General features: G+C 37.4%; 1 protein-coding gene and 1 long non-coding RNA gene across 4 annotated transcripts in view; both read right to left on the bottom strand.

Annotated features, from left to right (window-relative positions):
* Window positions 1–16,343, bottom strand: part of asic2 (acid-sensing (proton-gated) ion channel 2) — a 422,593-nt gene that overhangs the window by 374,107 nt on the left and 32,143 nt on the right. The window lies entirely within an intron of this gene.
* LOC146519660 (uncharacterized) overlaps window positions 1–16,343 on the bottom strand; it is a 42,122-nt gene that overhangs the window by 1,235 nt on the left and 24,544 nt on the right. The window contains exons 3-4 of the long non-coding RNA XR_014873747.1: window positions 13,554–16,341; window positions 134–13,431 (exon numbers count right to left, since the gene is read on the bottom strand). This is a non-coding gene — a long non-coding RNA (uncharacterized LOC146519660). The remainder of the gene's footprint in view (window positions 1–133; window positions 13,432–13,553; window positions 16,342–16,343) is intronic.

Below are 16,343 nucleotides of genomic sequence, written 5' to 3'. Positions count from 1 at the left end.
GTGCTTGCTCATAGGGGGTCATATGATTGTTGGGTTTTTCTCTGTATCTATGAAGCGCCTTTAGGCGACTTTTGTTGTGATTTGGCGCTATATAAATAAAATTGAATTGAATTGAATTGAATAGAGATGGCACGATACCACTTTTTTATGTCCGATACCGATATCATAAATTTGGATATCTGCCGATACCGATATGAATCCGATATAGTGTGTTTTTTAATCAATAAAACTGTTTTTTAATATCTTGCTGCTTTTTGTACAAGTTAATACTCAAGTTAAAAAAAAACAAAACAAAAACACTAAAGCTATTCTGTTATACGTGTATGTAAAAAATACACTGCACCCAAAATATTTCATAGTTCAGCAAAACTGATCAATCTAATAAACTTAAACCTACTCCATCCTCCCTATTCTGGTATTTTAAAGAGTACTTAGCAGAAATATTAAGCAACCTAACTAATAGGGTTCTAAAACTCCCAGCAAAAAATAAAATAAAATAGGGAACCACCCTCCACTTCATGATGCTTAATCAACGTAATCAACTTTAATTTGATGCAGTGTGAAAAAAATGCACAGAAATCAATTATTTTTCAAGAATAATTAAATAGATTCAACATCTTTCTTCAACAGAATTGCAGACTGCACATATGGTATCTTCCCAAAGGAAAAAGTACTATAGCTTACTAGGGTATATTAGACTTAATAGTTACTATATACAGTAATGGACTTCTATACATTTTACATCAGATTAAAACTTTGGGTGTAAGATTCGGATAATTTTTTATTAAAAGCTAGACATTTTAAATGAGAATAAGAAAGAAAAGTATGTCTTTGTGCCCCCTTTTCCCTGTTAATGCCCTATCGGCCCCCCTGGCTAAACTTTGCTTGATCCGCCCCTGCACAGTTACCAGCCGTCAGCTACTTAGAAAAAGATCCTGGTGTAGAAAGTAATATTAAATAAATTCTAACAACAGTTTATCAAGCTTAAACGTGCTGCTGTTGTTCAGCCACTGGTTTCCTCTTTCTGGCGCAAAGTGGGCGATAAACAAACAAGAGAGAAAAGCCGATCAGCTGATCATTGATCAGTTTCACGATTGAAGTAGCAGCAGGAGAAGGACGGAGAGAGAAGAGGCAGTCGCTCCATATATCGGTTGTTAAGCTTAACACGGGAATGCTTTACAAACATTCAGAGATGAACTTACACACTTGCTTTACTTCTCTCTGGGATAACTTCCTCGGAGATGAAATGCCGGTTTGGTAGCAAGGCTACAAATACACACAGCTGCTCTATCACGTGAGCACACTGCTGCCACGTGCTACGGTTATGAGCCGAGTTACGCCGTGTCGCAAGTTTTGTGAGGTGCTTTTTTGATATTTAATGGATCGGATTACATTTTTTATTTCTCTCCGATATCCGATCCAGTAATTTACGTCAGTATCGGACCGATACCGATACGTAATATCGGATCGGTCCATCTCTAGTAAGTACTCCACTTCACTTGTGTACTCTGCTCCAACCCACCAACCAAGCTAGAGACATTCCTGCTTACTTTACTAGCCAACTTAACTACAGCAATTGCTGGTTACATACAGTCTGTAAGGATACTACATGTGAGTGTGGCTAGCATTTGTAGTGCTAGCACTAGCAGTCTCCTGTGTTTGCAGGTTAAAATTCATTCGCCTGTGAAGAATGTGGTTAACACACTGCTCCAGTCGACTGATTTAATGCCAGTTTTCTCTGAGACATCCCAAATACAACTGTTCATATTATGCATCAAAATGCTGCAGAAACAGGCAGACTGTCATCTGTCTTATTTTCCATCTGCTTGTTTGCAATCTCCTGTCACAGAGAAAGAAGGAGAACCTTAATGACAGATGATATGTGTAGTTTTAGTTTTTGGCTCAGGGAGTTTGCATTTGCTCTCGTAAAGTCAACACAAAGTGCACTTGAGGTTCCTGCAGACTTTTTAAAATGCAAAAGAAAAATTCAACTACAGTTTTCTTGTTTGCCATATTGAAATCATCTTATCACACATCTCCTGACAAACATGTCCACCTTGGATAGTTCCTAAACTAGATACAGTACAGGTGATCATAAAAATCTATGTAATGGCTGCAGTTGCTAAGGATACAGAAAAGGTCGGGCACCTTAAGCAGAAAAAAAACAATAAAAAAAAACAAAAACAGCATTCTTCCCGAGACTTTTGTGCTAGACAAATAGAGCGGATAAGAAAATTAAAGATAAGTCAGTCATTTCTCTGCTCGGATGTTTTCATCATTTCTTACACAGTATCTGAACTGACATTTTCAATCAGAAAGCTTCACTCCGTTGCTTTCAGGGATGATAACCACTATGACAGCAGAAGGAATTAGAAAATATGAAAATCTGTATTTTACAAAACTCGAGAAATACAGAATGCGCAAGCTTTGAGACAATACATCATCTGATCTGTCTCTTGTCTTTTTGTTACTAAGGTAAGAGATACCTTTAAGGAAATTAACTCTCTTCTACGATCTGTAATGTTTATGTCTGCAGGTTATGTATTATGCATTATGTCTTCTTTTTGTTAAAGACATCATGCTGTAGTTTAGCTGCAACCTCTCTGAAATACATGCACACACTATGAACAGGAAAAAAAGCAGCATTAAGGATTTATCGTGTCCCATCCCCTTAGCAAAAAGGCAAAGCTGCAATATAATTACTTGCCTATAATTAAGCACCCAAACTGCAGCTACAGCTGATAAGTGCTGAACTCAATCTAGATTTCTCATTTACATGCCAATGCTTCCGCATCAAAAAGGTCCATCTATACACTGCTGATAAATTTAAAAATATCGCCACAAAAGTCACAGCATCAAACCAAATGTACTGGTCAGAGCTTTTTAACTGTCACAACATAAAGGTGCCAAAACGCTATAAACAATTTCAGACATATACCATTCAGGCATTTTACCCTCCTTCATTCATTTGATTGGTGCATCAACAGTTTATGCTTTGAGGTGCTTTATTCCCTCTCAGCACTGCTGTCATGTAAGATTAAATTATGCCACTGTACTTTATTTTGCACAAAAACAGGATGCCTCGAGCATGGTGCAGAAGCATAATTACTCAAATTACTTACGCATCATTGCTTAAAAGTTATGGGTGGATGCTTGCACACACCTTTAAGTCACCATTTAGTAGTGTGATTAATTCAGACTCAGATGAGCTGATTTTCATTCCTGTGAGAAGAAAACCCACACTGAGAGTAAACAGGAAGAGAGAGCGAGAGAGCGGACTGACAACAAAATAAAATAAAAAAGGATACAAAAGCAAATAGGATGTGGATATAGCTATTCGCTCAGGATAAGATCCAGCTGGGGACTGAAAGATTGGCCAGCGGTGTAGAGTTTTCTCTTCTGTCTGCTCATTATTGCTACAGCCTATGTGTCTGTGCTAGTCATTGGTCCTCCTCGGCCCTGTGCCGTTTCAGCCCCAGGGTAGACGCCGTGCCCTAGGAGCTAATTGCTAAATGGTCCGATCCTAATCCGGTCTCTGATCCGTCTTTTCCGTCAGTAAGTCAGTGGTGTTGCCCAAAGCTGATGAGATAACCACTCAGGCAACTCATGCGACCAAGATCGATCAGCTCTCAAATAGCTGGGAGTCTCGACAGGTCGCCTCCCTTTTAGTCACATTTCCGCTGATTTTCACGGATGAGGTGGTGTTGGGATGAGAAGGCTACAGTGAGCCAAGCTGCCTGCTGTGTACTGGATGGGTTACAAGGGAGCAGGGCCGTGCACCACTGCACCAGTGTGCTGGACCACATCAGTGCTGGAAACATCAAACAGGCAGGACTCAGCTGAAAGGCAGAACAATGTGTAAAGGATAATCCTAGCATTGTCCTATCCTTCTGCTGTTGTCACTGAATTCCAAGAAAAGACCCCCTACTAAATCCCCATCTTCTTCTAACGTTTCCTAATGACAACACACACTAATTACAAAACACTGGCAACAACTGTGACTTTCTATATAAACACGTCTAGATATTCTTAGTGTTAAAAAACCCAAGCACTCATTCACCTCAACTGTCCTCAACTTGTTAAAATAAGAAAAGCTACACCAGGCTTTGGATGAATAAGTAATGTTTGGAAGTGAGATCAGTGGCTGTTTTTGTCTTTTCATGGGATTAGTGGAAGACATCAACAATCCCTCTAAAGTGATGAGAACTCAAACAAAGAGAATTATTCTTAAGCTTCTGCTTTAAATTATCCTGATAATTAGCTGCGCTGTCATCTTGCATTAAAACCATTTTTAACAAATTATTCACATGTCACATCTAAAAGTGCAAAATTACACATTCATGAAATAAGTAAGTTTCTTTGGCATTTTTATAAAGTGCTATCTGCTGGGACTACAGAGAAAAAGAGTGTAACACGTTTTTTCATTATCAGCAACTTTACAACTGGTAATACACTAGAAAATGTGGTAGCAAGTCAGGAAACTTAACATCCAAGAATCCCAAACAGATGTCATTTAAATGTAACATGGCTCATCACACAAATATGCACTAATGATCCACCATCAGGCTACTTTTATTAGAGCTAATGCTATGGTCAAACTGACCTTAGACTGCTGTTGAACAAGATGTCAGTTGAGTGGAGGCGGCTCAGTTGCTCTTAATTGCGTCCAAAGATCAGTGGGAATATGACAACATCACAAGGAGGAAGACGTGATCTTTCACACTAAAAATTTTGTTTTTTGGCACTTTTGATGAAGGCTTCCAAAAATAGTTTTTGAGTTTCTTTCTGCACTGAAAGACCAGTACACAGTTATTAATCTTTAAAAAGAAGACAAGAGGGACAGACTGCTTTTGGTAATAGGCCATCATGACTTGTTTTGGAGTGTTCCCTGGAAGATTGCTTCAGGGAAGTTATTTTTGCTATTACTTCAGTGACCTAGATAAACACCTCATTATTCTTCAAGTGTTGAGGCTTTGTATCGACTTGTAATACAAAAATGTTGACTTGCAGAGTACAAGTTTACAATTAACATGAGGACAGACGACTAAAACCTAAGTGGAGAGAGGAGATTACCATCATTGGACAGTCACTGGACACTTGACCACTTAATGATAGTCTGTTCTTCCTTCTGCTACATTATTTTTATCACCTGTTGGTTTAAAAATAAAGCTATTTATTAAACTATAAAACTATGGCAATTCTCATGATCCTGTAACAATAGAGACACAAGATAGGGGGGGATAATTCATATCCCATTCCTTTTTAACTTTTCAGCATGCCACCAAGCACCATGGTTGTCAACATGAAAACTACCATTAACTAGATAAAAGAAAAACAAAAAAATTTAATTCAATATCTTTTTACATAACAATAAATCGAATAAGCAGTTCCCTCAAAGCGCTTTGTACTGTCAGGTAGAGCTTCACATTGTACAGAAGAAATATTCTGTGTTAAATACATACCTGCTAGTCTACATCAGAATTCCCTACAAAGGAATAAGATCCAAACCTTCTTTTTTCAATTTGTTAAAGACCAGTTAGGGCTCTTTCTGTGATATCTTGCAGTTAGAAAGCCTTGCTATTAAGGGATCTATGAAGAAATGCTACACACAGACACAGACACACACACACTCTTTTGTTGGTGTTGCGACTGATTTTGCAGCCATACTCCCATGTGATCATCCCAAAGATAACCATCATTCACTGCATCATTTACCAGTTGGAGTTGCAGTCCATGATTTTGTAAAACACAAAACAAAGCCATTATCACATATTTATAGACTCAAACTCAGAACGTGTGTCAGCAAATGAAAAGGTTTGCCCTCTTCCCTGTTCAAAGATTCGTCAATGAGCAGTGTGCTGCACATGACCCTCCACAGGAAAACAGTACACCGTTTTCTTAGGTATTGGTGAAGCTGAATAATTATTTGTTCTAGCAATTGTTACATTTTACATCATCTTATATTAAATATTCAAGTCAAATGGCCAAATTGAACTAAGTGAAAGGCATGGTAAAATAGCATCTACAACCCATAGACATCGCCAATAATTGCATTGCCTCCCTCTTTTACATGTTTTCTGCCAAACTCTACTCTGGCCTTCTTGTCTGAGATAGTAACCACTGTTTGCACCGTTTTGTAAACCCTCTGTATTTTCATTCATAAAGCTGTCTTTCGATTGGAGACTTTGACAACGATGCACCTGACTCCTTAAGAATGTTCTTGATTGGTTAGATATTGTGAAGTTGTTTTTATTAACAAGAGAAATAATTCTGTCATAACCCATTTTACTTCTTCTTCGGTCCTATGGGTCTTCTAGTGTTGCTGAGCTGGTAAGTGCATTCCTTCTTTAAGAATATACCAGATTGCTGATTAGACAAGACGTTTTTACTAACTTACTAACTTTTTACTAACTCCTACTAATTAAAATTACAGTAAAAGGTTATAAAATACAAATTGAATATTTTAAATATTTCATCTTCCGATATTACATCAGCATCACTGTCATTAAATAACAAGGGAACAGGCTTCACCCAGCCATGAAACTGCTTATCAATTATCCAATTCAATCCAAATTTGTGGTTAAAAAAGATTTATGTAAAGTGTCCACTTCTAACACATGTTAACCGTTTGATTTGAAATCCCCTGTGGTATTGTACAGACGCAAAAATACAAAGTTTGCTTCATTTTTCAACAGATTATGGACCAAACTATGTATTTGAGAAACACTGACATTTTTCCCAAAAGAATGACACTAGCATTGTTTTTTAGAAACACTGACACTTTTTCCATAACAAATTGATGTGATGGTTATATCACAGAAATGATAAATATGGGCTGTAGGTTTACTGGAAGAAAGATTTAGTAACATTACTCTAGACCCCCAAATGTAATTAGTTCTGACCTGCTGGATTTGTTTTCAGAGCGAGTTGCAGACTTAAGAAAAGAAGCCAAAATGAAAAAATGATGGCTTTACTGTATTTATTATTGTACAATCTACTTCAAATTTTAATCTTGCACTGGAGTTCATACAGGGCGGTATAACACAAAGTAAGTAAAACTATAACATTACAATATTATTTAAATACAATTATTGAATCAGAATCAGAATCGTAGTTTATTGGCCAAGTATATGTGCAGACACATACAAGGAATTTGGTTTCGGTTGATGGTGGCTCTCAAGCACAGCAATGTAAATCACACACACACACACACGCGTGTCTATATATACACATTACACATACATACACAATGCTGTGTAAACCAACTATAAATAACTAATCTAAACTTATATACATAAAATATAGAAATGAAATGAGGTGGAATTGAGCAGGTAAGACTACTGGTTTAATAAGGTGTTGGGATAAAACAACATCAAAAGGCCTTTGCACTGATGATCCAAGACTTTGAAGCTGTACCAGAGGGACTGACAACCATTCTTATAAAAGAGGTTTCCTTATTTGGTTTTGATGACTGTCGTGTCCAAAATACTAAATATTTGGTCAAATGACTTTAGATCTGTTGCTTGAAAGCCCCTTATGTTCTGTGGGTGAAAACTCTGGCATCCTGTGAGACAACACACAGAAATGTTTAATGACAGGATTCTAGTTATCACTGAAAAAACACTTGCATTGATTTAAACTGATCCTTTCCTTGGAGACAAGCAGACTCTGAGCATCACAGCAGACTGTCCCCAAAACATAAAAGACTCTCTTAACCTCTGCTTTCAACTGGATTCTTAAAATGAGACATCTCCGGATGGATTTTGGTCAGCATGAGTGAAGAATTGCCAAGCAATTTTTATTTCCACCCTGTCCCTGTGAGGTTATAACTTCAAAGAGATATAAACTTAAACTGGTACAATGTTTTTTTTCTGTAACCAGTGGACACATTATTGCAGCCATGTGGGCTCCAGAGCTCTTAATGCCAGACGTTCTCAGTAAATTAAAACACGGAAAGATGATTAACCTTATTAATAACAATTTTATGGCCGTTTTGGGTTTATTTTTCCATCATTGTGATCGGAGCACAAGTGCACTTCTTTTAAAAACGGGGGGGGGAAAATAAAAAGTTGAGTAAAACACTATAGAGCCATTTTCTTTTTATTGCTCTGGGATGCTCTGTAGTGTAAGACACAAGCAAGTAACTGACTTTTTTCATCAAAATATGAGCTATTTAAATATGCATGCTGCTGCAGTAAAACATGTTTTAAGTCGTTTAAAAGTAAAACTGAATTTAAATTTACAACGTTTTATTACTTTCTCCATGGTACATGTGTTTGGGTTCAGCTGGCTAAAACTGAAAATATCTTTAAGCATGTTATGTAAACTATTTCCATTAATATTAGGTAAAAGGGCTGTGTTGTGTGGTCACTAAACCAAACTGACCAGGTCAAATAGGATTTGTTCAAAAGAAATGACAGGAAAGTAGTTCAGCAACACAGAGTACTGACTGAGTAACTAAAAGTTATTATAAGCTTATGCTACTCAGTTAAAGTGTCTTACAGCGAACTGGTTATGGAAAAAGAACAGTAAAATGTACAGGCTCTATCAATTAATTACCTACTGCTTATAATCACTTAATGTATTATAATATTGGGACACACTTTTTGAACTTTTATTCACAATTTCTGTTCAGCGAATCTACTGATGCATACAAGATTAAATATGCTAAACAAGCTCATTTCCTATCACTTTTAACTGCATTATGCAACATAAAAGCATAGAAAGCTCAGTAGTTTTGGGTAATGGCCACAAACGGAACATAATTTGCAAAGAAAGGCAGCACAGAAATGTTGTGTGTGCATACAAAAATCAAATCATTCTGACTCTGCTCAGAGATAAATCTTCAATGCAGACCTGTGTGAATCTTGACTTTTGAGATATATATATATATATATATATATAGACACACACACACACACACACACACACACACACAGTGCACATGCGGCAATCCACAGACATTTATTGAGCACTTTATTCTATGCCTTAATGCATGTTTTACATATTGCTCACAATCCATGTGATGCAATGCATGAGGGCAATTTGGGGTTCAGCATCTTGCTCAAGGATCTTCAACATGCAGAATGCAGTTGACTGACCTTCCAATTAGAAGACAACCCACTCTACCTTCCTGCCTGATAATCTCATAATGTATTCAAGGAATCTGTGTCTGAACCCGTGTTTGTCAGAAGCTTACATGACATAAACATTTTTCAAATTCCCAAAATCCACAGCGGAGTATTTGTGATTCTTTTCCAATTCAAAGCTTTATCCAGGTTCAGCCTATTGTTTTGTCCTTAAATGTCTCAGTAAAATGAGATTTATACTCTGATACCAATATAAATCTCTGAAGGACAAACATGGGGATTGGTCTGTGTGAAAAACACGCATAAATAACACACACATAAAAGGTGAGCAGTTCTATGATGAGGTTGCCACAGCAGTTTTCCTTGAAACACCTTTTCCAGTCTTTTTCACGTAGCATGCAAGAACACACCAGATAACTACCTAAAATTGCAAAATAGACTTGGTTATTTCAGTAACAAGAGAAATTGTTGGTTGTTTTCTTCTTTTTTTCACTGATTAATACACAACACGAGATTTCTCTAAAGGGTCATGACCTTCATCTTAAAAATTAGACACAGCCATGAGCGGCATATTGATTTTCTGAATGTTTTATTTCAGAATTTATGCAGGGAGCTTGTGGACACAATCCAGCCAGAGCAAGACTAAGTGAAAACCTGAAGTACCTGAAGTGGTGAATGATAATTATGATCGTCAGGTGTGTATACATGTTTTTTAGTGTCACAGTAACCTTTCCGCACAGACCTCATGCACCTCTTCTGGGATGTGTTTACAGGCTTTGGAAAATCAGCAGAGCTTATATTTGTCAGAATGTATGAATTTATATAAAGTATGTTTTCTTCTACACTCACCATGTGTCTAGATGCATACATCTGTAATAGAAGCTAAAGTTAGCAAATCACTTCCACCTAGGGGGTTTTCCCCCCTAGGTGGAACATGATACTTTGAAATAATAGAAATGTGTAATATACATATATACATATATATCAAAAGCTAAATGGAGTTATTACAGTAGGAGGAAAGCTTCAGAAAAATGACTAACTTGTCAGACTCAATTAGGTTCTGAAGTCAGTCACAAGTATTAGTCCAGATAAATTTGAAAATCTAACAAAGCACACTCCAAGTGCAAACCAATGACATAGATGTGGACAGATAAAGCACTGAATGGAACTGATACAATGGCAAAGAACTTTAATTTCTTGAAGAGCTGGAAGAATTGCTGCCTCAAGCTGTAATCTGCAAGAAAAATACACTTGTAACAAAAATATGTTGTAATGGATTGAAGTCAGACACACTTTAAAACACGCTGCCAAGAGCAGTTGTTACTTTAAGAATGCGGTCTGATACAATCGTAAAAAGCAGCATTTGTAAAAGTGACTGGTTGCAGACAATGGCAATGCAGATAATGGCAATACAAAACGTAGAAAAAAAAAATCCCATATGGCACAGGTTGGATGATACTGGCCAGGTTCTGGTTTCAGATCCTTCAATCCCCAAAACGGCAACAAACAAAGAAAAACACTGTCAATGTTTAGGGCTAAATAACTCCAATTATGGAAGAAAAACAAGATCTTTATATGTTTAGACATTTCCACGTTCACACAGACACAAAAATTACAAAGCTCTTTCACCAGAGACATTTTAGTCCAGGCTCATCCTGCCAGCCCCTCGATTTGATTTAATAAAATTTCAGTTTTTCTCCCATAGGGAACAGCAGTTAAAAGCATTCCCGTGTACTTGTCCTTGAGCTCAACCAATGCCGTCATGGCTTTTAGCTCCAGCTGCCTTCTCTGCATTTCTGTTACAGTTTTGACCATGAACTTGGCCTCAGCCTGCAGTTATTCTGCAGGATGACCCATCACTGTAGTCTTTACCCTGGCTATACTGACTATCCACACAATCAGCTCTTAGTCCTTGTCAGGAAACACAGGCTGCTTCCCACCTCTCGGTTCATACATCCATTGTATATTTGCCTACATAAGGTGTTCCAGCGGATGCAATTTGGATGACTCACTAAAGCACTTCCTCTGCATATACAGATAGCCTCTCTAAGATATGCTCTTTAGAAAACCAGACATTTGGCATGATAACACTATTCATGGCTTTTTCCTTGTTGCCAGTTACCAACATCCTGAATTCAAAGGACACATGCTAACTTTTCGTACCTCATGCAGGCTATGCTCTAAAACACTAAATCATACTTTTCCCGTATTTCAAATCCCTGACATCTTTTACATTCCCTGCTTGGTAGGTGCTCGTATTTTTTAAACTCCATGCACTGGCTTTCTGTCATAAATTTGGAGCCTCTGAGCTCAAGCCAAGAAAATCGTGGTGAGGTAATTTTCTCCGTGTTGATAAAACTTCCCCAGAACCACCGCAGAAACTTTCAATAGTACACCAAATCACAAGTAAGCTTATGTTCATGTATAGAAATCAGCAGAAGTCTAACTAAAAAGATAATAACAACATCAAATAATTATTTGCTATGCACTAAAGTTGCTCATAGGGTAAACAAACTTAACAAAATGTGTAAAATATATCAGCATTTAGCTGGTAGCTAATAACATTTTCAGCATTTTATCTGCTCTCTGTTATCCCCAAGGATGGATTCTTCTTTTTATACAGCATCTGCCAGTTTTAACCCACGGTATATGCAGGAAAACACAAAAGTAAATTAACAAATCCAAACTCACAAGAGGTTCTTTCACTTTATGAATCTGCTAAAGCATTTTGCGGCTTCATAACAGTTCATAACCACCTACTGTGCTAATCCACAGAGCTCACTACAGTTTTAAGAGAAGATAAATTATGGGCTTAATTACAAACCTTGGTTTTAACTCTAGTATATGCATTATACTATGTTGCTTCTGCACAGTTAAATTATTTCACACTACATAACATTTCCCACCTTTCTCACATTCGCAAAGACCTGAAACTACCACTAGGACTAGAGTTAAAATGAGTTGAAGTAATCTCACTTAATGTCCAAGAGACGAGTTAAAAGGGGGCATTTTTGTCACCTGATATTATAATTGTCTGTCATCATTTTACCTGCGGTGAGGCACACGGGCGTATTTACAGAGAGGAAGAGGTGGCAGGAGAGGATGGCAGGTTTATCACGACTGCCTCAGTCACTCGGAATAGCCCCCTGAGCAACAACAGCGAGCTCTTACAGTTATTTCTTTTCCTATCTTTTCTTATCCCCAAACTCTCTCACTCACTCACACTGCATTTGGTCAGTTGAATATTATGACAGCCTCTATCTGATGTTCTGCCTTACTCTCTTTCCCCTTCAACCCTCTATGCCCTTTTCCCTGTTCTGTGCCATCTATCTGCTGCAACTATTCCCTCTATGTTGACGCCCTCTACCAGTTTTACTGTGATCCTTACTGTAATGATGTCTCTCCATCGCTCTTTCCATCTCTCCTTCACATGCTTTCTCTCACAGGCAGGGTGTCAGAGTCACGCTGTCATCCTTAATGACAGTCTCTCATCTCATTTTTTTTTCTGCAAGTTCTGACACCCTAGAGACAAAAAACAGCAACCATGGACTTATCTGACATTATGGAAATGCATATTTTTAATATCTGGGCCCTCTAATTGTCTTTGAATGTACATGTCTTTTATGTTATCTCTCTGCTGCATGAAGCTGCTTGATTCTTTGACTGACTGGCATCTATTTAGGGGTGAGGAAAGCACTTAGGGAATAATTATTATCGCTATTTGCATGAGAATGCCACAGCCGTCAGCATTCCCTTCACACACTGCAAGAGATGCGATTAATTTTGGGTTTCTGTCCTATTGATTGTCTCTGATAATCACAAACTGCAAAGAAAGGGTATCAATCAGCCATACTCCCTGCTGTTGGGTGGGCCCAATTCACAACAAAAGCAAACCAGAAAGGGTTTCATCTATTTTTTCCTCATTAAGATTCTTGCATTGTAAAATTAAATCCATAGTTATAGACAAAGTAGATAAAGAAAACAACGCCAGATTAATAAATATGACAAAATTCTCAATGAGATGACAGAAATGTGTCAATTAAAACCATTGCTCACTTTAATATATCTACTTGTATCTGGAAAATACAACGGGATCTCTTTAGAATGACAATTAGGGCAGTGAAATAACTTGATTTGTAAAGTCCTCGTTTTTACTCCCTAAGACTGACTGACTAGTCACTTTGGCAAATTGTTAGAAACATTAGGTCCAGTATTAAGACCACAGTGTTAAAAATGTTGGCAATATGATGAGATGTTAAACATTTTTACGTATGAAAAATATTTAGCTTTCAGTAAAATAGTGCGCTTGTCACTGTCAGTCCTTACCCAGCTATCAAAGGAGCTTGCAAAGAAAAGCGTCTGGACTTCTTTAAGTCCAGACGCTTTTCTTTGCAAGCTCCTTTGACTACGATGACCTGGATGACTGAGAACCTTCACAGACATCTTACCCAGCTATCCAATCACAATGGAGTAGGGGTGGGTCAAACACATCGAACATCAATTGATCAGCACATCTTATATATACATGTATTAGACAAGAGAGGGGAAGTTCATAAGGCTTCTCTCTGCATGCTTGTAACAAATGGCATACAATGTTAATACTGAAATTAAAATTATTGCCTTGGTTTTAGCATGCATTTTATTTGCTGTCTGGCAGTTCAGTACTCACAACATTACTTTTTGTTATAATACAACATTATCGTGTCTCTGCTAATAAAATACTTTGCCTCTGAAGCGCTTCCAGCTGGAGATTTTCAGCATAGCTGTTGGCCTTTTAACTTAGCACAAAATGCATTGGTTTACCCCGTACATTTACTTGCTAACATGCCAATGTTAAGAACAGAGAAAACTATTTTGTTAATAATTTATTCTGTCAAGTATTTTTTTTAAAAAAAAATACAGTTAGGAAAATACTAGGAATAGACTCTGCACCTCCATCTACTACACGTGCTGGCAATGGTGCTTAAAGCATCGACACAGTGGAGTCTGAGTCACTCTGCTACACAACCAATGTGAAGACAACATTTCTAAATTAAGTCAAGAATCTTTTGTTCATGTATTTCTCCAAAAAGAAACATGTTTCTTTTTTTTAAATTGACACTTTAGAATCACTATACAATACCATCAACTTCAGCTATCTGTCAGTACATATATTTTTTCTTTTTTTTCTATATTTAAACAACTAAAGTATCCATACAATAAGAATGAAAGAAGAAGAAGAAAAGAAAAAGAAGCAAAACATGAAACAAACAAAATAAATAAAAAAATACATAAGGAAAAAGAAAAAGGAAAGAAAACTAAATAAATATAGGGAGTGTGTTTTTGTTTCCATTAATGTAACTAATATTTTCTCTAGTCTTCTAGTAGTTAACAAAGTCAAAATCTAAAGCAAAAGCAAAAACTGGCCTGCGTTTTTTTAATGTAGTCCATCCATTTCTTCCATCGTGATACAAACAGGTCCCTCTTGTAGTTCACATCTGCTGTCATTTTCTCCATTCTGTAAATGTCCATTGTGATGTTCATCCACATGTTCATAGTTGGGCTCTCTGAAGAAAGCCATTTTTTTGTGATGGCTTTTTTGCCTGCTGCCAGTAAAATATTAAACAAGTATTTATCGTTCTTTGTCCATCCTTCTGGCATAAGTCCAAAAAATAGAGTTTTACTTTCCAAAGGTAAATATCTTCCAAATGTCTCTTGTATTGCTGCATGTATGTAAGAAACATGTTTCATGCCGCCATTGAGTAAATACGTAGATAAATTTAATCCTACAAAAACAATATAACGTACTCAAAGCATATTTAAACAGCATCAGTAAATTTAATAACATCTCAGCTAACAGATTGTGAGAAAATCTGCCTGATTTGCATATGTTTGTCATCTTATTTTTTAAGAAAATACATTTCCTTTAAGTACAAAGTCCACTGTAGGCAAGCTTATAAAGGAGCACAGTCCCAGCAAACCCAAACAATAGATGGAACTGCTTGTTCACAAACATTTATTCCTGCAAACTAACAGAACTGAAAATGACTAACTTCTTCTCAGCTAGCCTGCAGCTCTTAATTTGTAGTGGTGTGAAATACTCATGCTATTTATGCATACAGTGCAGTGTTTGGAGCTCTCCATAAGTGAAATGACTAAGAAAGACTGCAGTGCTGCCAAGAAGGAAAGAAGACCCCTTCCAGCGGGGAAAAGTTCTAACTACCATGATGTAAATGCAAAGCAGAGAGCAGCTGATACACCTTCAAGCTTTTTAATGCTCTCAGACCAGAAGCTGCAAAACACGGATAAGTTGACTGCACCCTGTTTCCAGTAACCCCTAACCTCATGCCTCTGTAATCCACTACCACAGCTGTAGGGCTCACAGAGCATACAAAAAATAGAGAGCACAAGAAATAGTCTTGCTGAATAAGTGGTAAAGACCTATGATGTAGAGGTGAGGAAGAAGAAATACATTTAAGGAGTGAGGTAGGAGAGGAAAAAGCAGAACAGCACAGGCCAACAGAGAAAGGTAGATACAGCAGAGAAACGTGGAGATAGAGCAGAATAACATTAGTTATCCAGTGACTTTAAGCTCTAAAAACAATGTTGAAAAAAATTGTTGCAAACACTGAATTATGCATTTTCATTAAGGTGTTAGCAGCTTCTGTCTATAATGCAGCCCCATTTCTAGACACCCATGAGAGCTTACACTACAATTAGGGAGCCACTAAGGAAAACAACTGTTTCAGACCATAGCACAACAAAAACTGTGTAGAAAAAGTTGCGAGCTTGTTGCCATTGAAAATGGTTGCTTCGAAAACGGGGGGGCCAGATCTATAACCGATCACAGTCAGCTGTCATCTTCAGAGCAACTTTGGTGCATCAAGATGGCAATACAACATCAGTCACACGGAGCAAAGCTATGACTTTGCAAATAAATGGGGTGAAGCTGGCAATTGGATTCCATCTGTTTGGAATAATACAGCGATTAATTGTGATTAATTGTCAAAAACTGCAAATTTAGTGCCATCTACATACATTGAAATTCATATCATTCATCAAGTACTTACATTCAGATTCAAGCTGGAATCTGGTCAATTTCTTTTGACCTGTTCTCCAGCCCCCACCCGTCCCAATGACAATGAACAGGATACTTGGAAGAGGAAAGACGGATGGACGGATGGATGGATTTATATATTTTTTTGCCTTTTTTGATAGTACAGTAATATGACGTAAACAGAAAAGAGGGCAAGCGAGCATGGGAAGACACGGCCT

This window comes from Neolamprologus multifasciatus, chromosome 4 (genome assembly GCF_963576455.1).
Source record: "Neolamprologus multifasciatus chromosome 4, fNeoMul1.2, whole genome shotgun sequence".
NCBI classification, from domain to species: domain Eukaryota; kingdom Metazoa; phylum Chordata; class Actinopteri; order Cichliformes; family Cichlidae; genus Neolamprologus; species Neolamprologus multifasciatus.
Note: the sequence above shows the minus strand (reverse complement) of the source record. Positions and strands in the feature narration are given on the sequence as shown.